Source organism: Vicia villosa, linkage group LG1 (genome assembly GCF_029867415.1).
Source record: "Vicia villosa cultivar HV-30 ecotype Madison, WI linkage group LG1, Vvil1.0, whole genome shotgun sequence".
NCBI classification, from domain to species: domain Eukaryota; kingdom Viridiplantae; phylum Streptophyta; class Magnoliopsida; order Fabales; family Fabaceae; genus Vicia; species Vicia villosa.
The window spans coordinates 140,667,697-140,675,898 of record NC_081180.1 but is presented as its reverse complement, the minus strand read 5'-3'; the positions used below and the strand labels follow the sequence as shown (position 1 = coordinate 140,675,898).

Below are 8,202 nucleotides of genomic sequence, written 5' to 3'. Positions count from 1 at the left end.
AAGCAATGAGTGGAGTTGTGTTCTTGGAGGAAGCTTTGAAGCAACTCTAAGTTATGTTTATTTGTGTGTTTATATTGTGTGGAAATTAGGTCGTCGATGCAGTGGCTGAGTTGTTGACTGCTAGACATCATTGCCATGATTGGGAGTGGAATGGAGATATTCCATATCTAGGGAGAACCTAGGTAGAGGGGTCATTGGGTAGTGATTAAGTAAGGAGTTGTAAACTGGGAGTTTAGCTCTGAATTGATACTGCTAATAGTGGACTTCATCCCTGGCTTGGTATGCCCCCAGAGTAGGTTAATTAGAACCGAACTGGGTGAACAATTCTGTGTGTTGTTTATGTTTTTGCATTGTTTATTTGTTTGTTCAGTTTGGATGTCTTAACATCGTGCATGACATCAGTGTTTGGTTTAATGAATGTGCTGTCACAAAACCTTTGCAAAACAGAGTTATTTGTGTTAACTGAACTAATATGATCCCGGCACTCATGGACTTCTGAATGCAAGAAGTAATCAAAATATTGGGGGATCTGTATGTACTGCCTCAGCTAAGCTGATGACAGAAAAGGTGTCGTAACCTTGCGTATGACATTCCGAGTCTGTTCTACCAGAAATTTCAAGCTCTTTTTATGAGATATACAAGAATTATATGCTCTTCATACAATATCAATGTTTTTCCCATTAATTGAAATCATAAAATTGGTCTTTTCTTCTTTTTTCTATATAGTCATAATCATGACGGTTGATAACATTTTTTTTTTTAAATCATTTGTGGTTTCATTGTTTTAGGAATTTACTACTAAAATGGTTACATGTTCAATTAAATGCCTCGTAGAAACACGGTGTTAATTATGTAAAATGGTCGTGTTCTTGTTTCATTGGTGTAGCTTAAGAAAGAAAATTTATGGTTGATAGCAGTGGAGCGAAGTCGTACGTAGTAAAAAATTCATTGATCCATCAAGTAGAGTTATTGGTTTGACGTTGAATCCTCATCTTGTTCAGAACAGGGCCCTTCATTTAATAAGTTTGTCTTAAATTCTTACTGCTTTATGTTTTGTCTAATTCTTTTTAATTTACATTGTTGTTGAATATGATTTGGAGATTGTGGCCTAACTAGTTTAACATTGTTTGTTAAAACCCTATAGGACAGTGTATGAACAAGTCAGTGGCATGAAGATTCAAAGATGCTAAATGTTTTTCAATGTTTCTTATTTAAGAGTAATAATAATGATACTACTGCATAATCAAGTGGAAACTTTAAGTCACTTTAAAATTACTCACATATTACAATTTATAATATATTGCATCTGATATAATGAGAAGTAAAAACTGATCCTGTAGCTGATGAAAATCCAACATACATGCTATTGTTAAGAATTGGAGAAAGATCTTTGGTAAATGGCATCAAAGGTAGTTTTGGTTTATCAACATCAATGGGAGCTAAAGTAACATCAATCTTCTTTTTTTCACCATCATATTCAATCCATACCTACATAGGATAGCCACAGATAAGGGTCAAATTCTTGAGTTGACCATTATTATCATAATATCTTGCAAGAGTTGAATTAATTGATTTCAAATCATTGATATCAATACCAACATGGTTATCATTGATATCACCAAACTCACTATTACAAATAGTATCAAATTCAACACCAAAACTCTGGTTGATATTGTTTCCATGGTTGGACTTGTCAAAGAGACCGAAGTACTGACTTGGTAGTGAATTTCGCAACCCTTTTGTTGGAGAAACAATCTGATAGAAAATCACGTTTGGGGTACGCTCGTCTTGAAGGAGAAATGGTAAGTATGTGTATAAACTTTTTGTAGAATATGATAAATATATTTTTAACTATTAATTTGTCAATATGTATGTAGAAACAAAAGTCAAATGAAGAGAGAATACCCCGTTTTCAGTTGTGGAAAGCTGCCCATGTGAATAAGGATGGAGATATTGACAATGATAATGTTCAAAAAATTATGGATAAATTTGTAAGTCAAATATTTTTTTTCTTTTGGTAATGATACATGGAAACAAGTACTCCAATATTGTGGGTCATTCATATACCACATTATTTCTAAACTCTTTTTCATAAGATGATGGTTAATAAGTTTTTCTTGCTTATCAACGCCAGGAGTCATTAACACAATCTTTAACTGAAGAAGAGAAAGGAGAAGACTTTACTCGTAACAACATATTATTTCAGGTATTAGATCTTCCAGAGTACTATGGGCGTGTGAGGAGGGATGGTTTTGGAGTAAGTTCTAAAGACATATTTCCACGTCAAGCTCTGCCTACATAAGAATACATTGATAAAATTTATCTCATGTTCAATACATTCACTAAGAGATTGAAGACACTAGAGAGTGAGAAACTAGAGAGATAGAAAAGAAAGAGAGGCCACAAGATGATGAAATATTAGAGAGACATGAATCTGAAACGTGGTTGAGAGGCAACAGGCCAAAGAAGTGGGAAGAATGCAATCAATAGATGAAATTCTAGAGAGCCAACATACTGAAGTGGGAGGGAGGCGATCACTTGATAAAGTTGTAGAGACATGACATCCTAGTGACAATGATTCTTGCAACCGTGGTGTAGTTAACAACATTCCGAAGGTAAACATTTTTTTTATTAAACTCTATATTCTAATTAATTGTTTTATCTTAATTATACTAATTTTTTTTATAATTCATGAATGGTTTAGGGCATCTCTTCTATCAATATATATCTATCATCTCCAATATATGTCAACTATATCTTCATCTTGAAGCCTCTTGGTATAAGTACATTGATGTAACTGTCTGTGTGTATAAATGAAAATGTTTCTTCGTCATTTTAATTTTGTATCTTGACTTATATGATTACTGATATTTAAAATTGTTATTTTTCATTTCAAGGTACTTTTATGAAAAGTTCATTACTCCGAATGTAACACCCCAAATCTACCCTACAATTTAATAGGAAAATCAGAGTGCAAAATCTCAAAAACAATAACATATTTGAGGCGTCACATTTATCAACTTAAACAAAATCTCATGAAAGCTCATATATAAAGATACATAACACGTATAATGGAGGAACTCATACATCATTAGTCATTCAAATCCAAACAACTTTATAACATCGCAGCGAAATTCAAAAAAACAACATAAATTCAAGTCATAACATCTTTGCCAACATGGCAACAATTAATCCAACATGTCTCAATCAAAGGGAACAACGCGAATATCCCCCCGAGTGCTACGTATCAGAGCATAGACACACCGAATCGAACTAATAGGTAAACGTCTACTCCACGTCGTTACCTGCACGTTACCAACAAAGGGTAACATTCAAACAGAAGGGGTGAGGTATCAAACAGTATAAAGGAACATATGATAATATTCAAAGCAATTTCAAATGCAATACAAATGTGACTCGACTTATGCAAATGCATGTGGTACCATTTGGAGTAAAACTCACATCGTCTCAAAATTGCCATTGGGCACATCGTCGCTATTTGCCATTAAGGCCGTCGTCGCCTTTGCCATTAAGGCTCCGTCTCTTTATGCAATGAATGTGACTCAATGAATGTGACATCCACACAAATACAACATTCACAATCATGTAACTATGTTGTATCATCATACAACAATACTTCACTTCACAACAACAATTACAACATCAAATGATACAATTCAAGAAAAGGATTCAAAAAGGATTTTCAAAGGTTTTCAGATCATATCCATTAGAAAGACATGAATTAAAGTTTCACAGAGGTTCAAAAGGCACTTAAAAAGGAGTTACGGATCAAAAGTTACATCATCTCAAAGTTTGAACAAGTTTTACATAACAGGGTCCGCTCAGCGACCCTCAAGCGCACTTATTGAATTCAATCTTCAATAACCCCGCTTGAAGTGGTTAAAAACAGTAACTTTCAGTCTTCGTGTCTCCGCTTAGCGGACCAACTCCGCTTAGCGAGCTCCTGCATTTTCAAATTTTCACCAAGCATCCGCTTAGCAAGCTAGGGTCTACTTAGCAGAAGTGCGATTATGCAGAAAAATCACAGACGTGACAGACCTGCATAACCTCGCTCCCACCACCCAAAACCATCATCAATCAGCAATTAAAGGCATACAATAGTATCAGCTAATATCATTCATCAACATTCATCATTAAAAACATGATTTCAACCACAAATTCCTAAAAATCCAACATGAACCCTAAGATTCTATAACACATATTCATGGATAACAACATACAATCAAAAGCCCACCCTAAACATCATCATACAACCATTTATCATGAAAGAATATCACCCTTACCTTGGGTTTTTGATTGAAGCCAACTCTATCTTCAAGACCTAGCTTCTCCTCTCCTCTTCTCTTCTCTCTTCTCTTCTTTCACAATCTTTCCAAATGAGATTTAATCCTCAATAACCTTCAATTTTATTGTTTTGTTAAATCCTCACTAAACCTCAAATTACTAATGGGCTCTATTTAGCCCCTCTCAATTAATAATACCGACTTAGGCCCAATAACTCATAACATTTACTAACTTATGCTATTTACTAATAATATTCAATAAATAACACAAAATCACTTAAACACATAATCAATTAAATAAATATCATATCACACAATTAAATAAAATACGGAAATAAAAACGGTCGTTACAACTCTCCCCCACTTAGAATATTTTCGTCCTCGAAAATTACCTTAATCAAATAACTCAGGATACGACTCTCGCATCTTGCTTTCCAACTCCCACGTCAAACTCTCTCCGGTAGCTCTCGAACAAACTACCTTCACCAAAGAAATCTCCTTGCCTCTAAGCGTCTTCATCTCGCGATCCTAAATCCTTATCGGCATAGTCCCCACCGTGAGATTATCCCGTACTTGCACATCATCCATATGGATCACATGCGAAGGATCAGAAATATACTTCCGAAGTTGTGGCACATGAAACACATCGTGCAAATTTGAAAGATTCGACGGTAACGCCACTCTATACGCCACATTCCCAACCCTCTTCGAAATCTGATACGGTCTAATAAAACGAGGAGTGAGCTTCTTAGACTTCAATGCTCTCCCCACACCGGTCACCGGCGTGACTCTCAAAAATACATGATCACCCGCTTGAAATTCCAAATCTTTCATTCTCTTGTCTTGATAACTCTTCTGCCTACTCTGAGAAGTATTCATCTTCTCTCGAATCAACTTAAATTTCTTGATAGTCTATCGAACAATCTCAGGTCCAAGTACTACAGTCTCACCAGATTCATGCCAACACAACAGAGTCCTACACCTCCGACCATACAATGATTCAAAAGGCGTCATTCCAATACTAGAATGGTAACTATTATTGTATGTGAACTCGATCAATGGAAGATAAGTATCCCACGTACCTCCCTGCTCAAGAACACAAGCCCTCAACAAATCCTCTAAAGACTGAATCATTCTCTCCGTCTGACCATCTGTCTGAGGATGATATGCGGAACTTAACCTCAACTTAGAACCTAATGCTCCTTACAAACTCTTCCAAAAATCTGAAGTGAACCTCGGATCTCTATCTGAAACAATACACAAAGGAACACCATGCAGCTTAACAATCACACTGGTATAAATTTCTGCCAACTTAGAAACCGGATATGTGATGTTAAGAGGTACAAAATGAGCCGACTTCCTAAGCCTATCAACGATCACCCAAATCAAGTCATGACCTCTCATGGTAGTCTGTAAACTTGTCACAAAATCCATTGAAATGTTATCCCATTTCCATTCTGGAACTTCTAACGGTAGCATTAACCCTGCAGACTTCTGATGTTCAACTTTCAACTTCTGACAATTCAAACATGCGTACACCAACTGAGCTATGTCACGCTTCATTCCAGGCCACCAAAACAAATTCTTTAAATCTTGGTACATCTTAGTAGCTCCTGGATGAATACTCAAATTACTTCTGTGACCTTCCTCAAGAATCGCTCTTTTCAAATCCACGTCATCGGGAATACAAATCCGATTACGAAATCTCAACACACCTTACGCATCCAACTTAACATCATTATTCTCAACTTGATCGATTCCAACCATCGAATCTACCAATTTCACATCTAGCTTCTGAGCTTCCTTGATACTATCCAGAAAATCATTGTTAATCTTCAACATACCCAATCTAACACTCTTAGGTGTCACTTCACATACCAAACTCATATCTCTGAATTTCTCAATCAATTCCAATTCCTTAGCCATCATCGCTGATATATGCAAAGTCTTTCGGCTTAAAGCATCAGCCACAACATTAGCTTTTCCTGGATGATAATTTAAACCAAAATCATAGTCTTTCAACAACTCCAACCATCTTTGTTGTCTCATATTCAAATTCTTCTGATCAAACAAATACTTCAAACTCTTATGGTTGCTAAATACTTCAAATATAGAACCATAGAGATAATGTCTCCAAATCTTCAATACAAACACAACAGCAGCAAGCTCAAAATCATGCGTAGGATAATTCTTCTCATGAACCCTCAACTGTCTCGATGCATAAGCAACAACTTTATCACTTTGCATAGCACACCTCCTAAACCCATCTTAGAATCATCACAATAAACCACAAAATATTCTTCCGAATTAGGTAATATCAAAATCGGTGCCGATGTCAATCTCTTCTTCAACTCGGTAAAACTTTCTTCACATTGAAGATTCCATACAAAAGCCTTACCCTTACAAGTCAACTTCGTCAACGAAAGTGCCAACTTAGAGAATCCTTCAATGAACATTCTATAATAACCGGCTAATCCCAAAAAGCTTCTAATCTCGGTAGCCAACTTAGGAGTTTCCTATCTCAATAAGGAATCAACTTTAGACAAATCCACAGAATGACATCACCAAAAACGACATGACCAAGAAAACTAACTTCTTTCAACTAGAACTCACACTTGGACAACTTAGCATACAACTTTTTCTCTTTCAAGACTAGCAATACCAACTTCAAATGCTCTGCATGATCTGATTCTGATTTAGAGTAAATCAAAATCTCATCAATGAACACCACCACAAACTGATCCAGATACTCATGAAAAATACGATTCATGTACACCATAAATACTCCTGGCGCATTAGTAACACCGAAGGGAATTACAGAATACTCATAATGTCCATAATGTGTTCTGAAAGTCGTCTTCTGCATATCCTCATCTTTCACTTTAATTTGATGGTAACCCGACCTCAGATCAATCTAACTAAACACACGATCACCAACCAATTGAGCCATCAAGTTGTCTATTCTTGGAAGTGGATACTTGTTCTTGATTGTCTCCTTATTCAATTTCCTATAATCAATACAAAGTCTCATACTTCCATCCTTCTTCTAAACCAACAACACAGGAGCTCCCCATGGCGACACACTAGGCCTCACAAACTTCTTCTCAAGCAACTCTTTCAATTGCTTCTTCAATTCAGATAACTCAGATGTGGGCATCCTGTACGGTGCCATAGACACAGGTCTAGTACCAGGTAAAAAATCAATAGAGAATTCAACTTCTCTCTATGGCGGTACATCAGGAATTTAATCAGGGAAAACTTCAGGGAATTCACACACCACCTTCTACTCATCTATTATATCTTGGTTCTCAACAGACATCAATGCAACCAAAGAAAACACTTGCACTTCTTCTTTCATCAACATGCGCATATGTCTAGGCGACAACAACTCAACACCTTCCTCTTCGGGAGAAGAAAACCTTACCGAATTATCATAACAAGTAATGTGAACATGGTTATGCTCTAACCATTTCATACCCAAAATCACGTACAAACCTCTCAACGGAAAGCAAACAAAATCAACAACAAAGTTTCTTTCAAAAATCGATAAGGGACACTTTAAACACACGAGAGAAGTAGTTACCGATCCCTTAGCCGGAGTATCGAAAATCATTTCTCCGTTCATAGCAGACAACACAAGACCCAATCTAACAACACAATCAGCAGAGATAAAGCAATGCATAGCACCAATATCAATAATAGTAATTAAAGAATGCTATTAATGAAACATGTACCTCTGATGAGTGCATCCTCACTAGCGGTCTGGGTTCTCGTCAAGGCGAACACCTTTCCACTAGCTTTCTCCTTCTTGGAATTCTGACACTTGCTTCCAATATGTCCTTCTTAACTATAATTGAAATACACCATCTGCTTATGCTTGTACGCATGTCCAAGCTCG

General features: G+C 36.3%; 1 long non-coding RNA gene across 1 annotated transcript; it reads left to right on the top strand.

Moving 5' to 3' along the window:
- The first annotated feature begins 709 nt into the window (after positions 1-709).
- On the top strand, positions 710-2,918 carry LOC131618214 (uncharacterized). The gene is made up of 4 exons (XR_009288763.1): positions 710-1,802; positions 1,878-1,991; positions 2,135-2,615; positions 2,705-2,918. It is a non-coding gene; the product is annotated as an uncharacterized LOC131618214 (long non-coding RNA).
- The last annotated feature ends 5,284 nt before the right edge of the window (positions 2,919-8,202 follow it).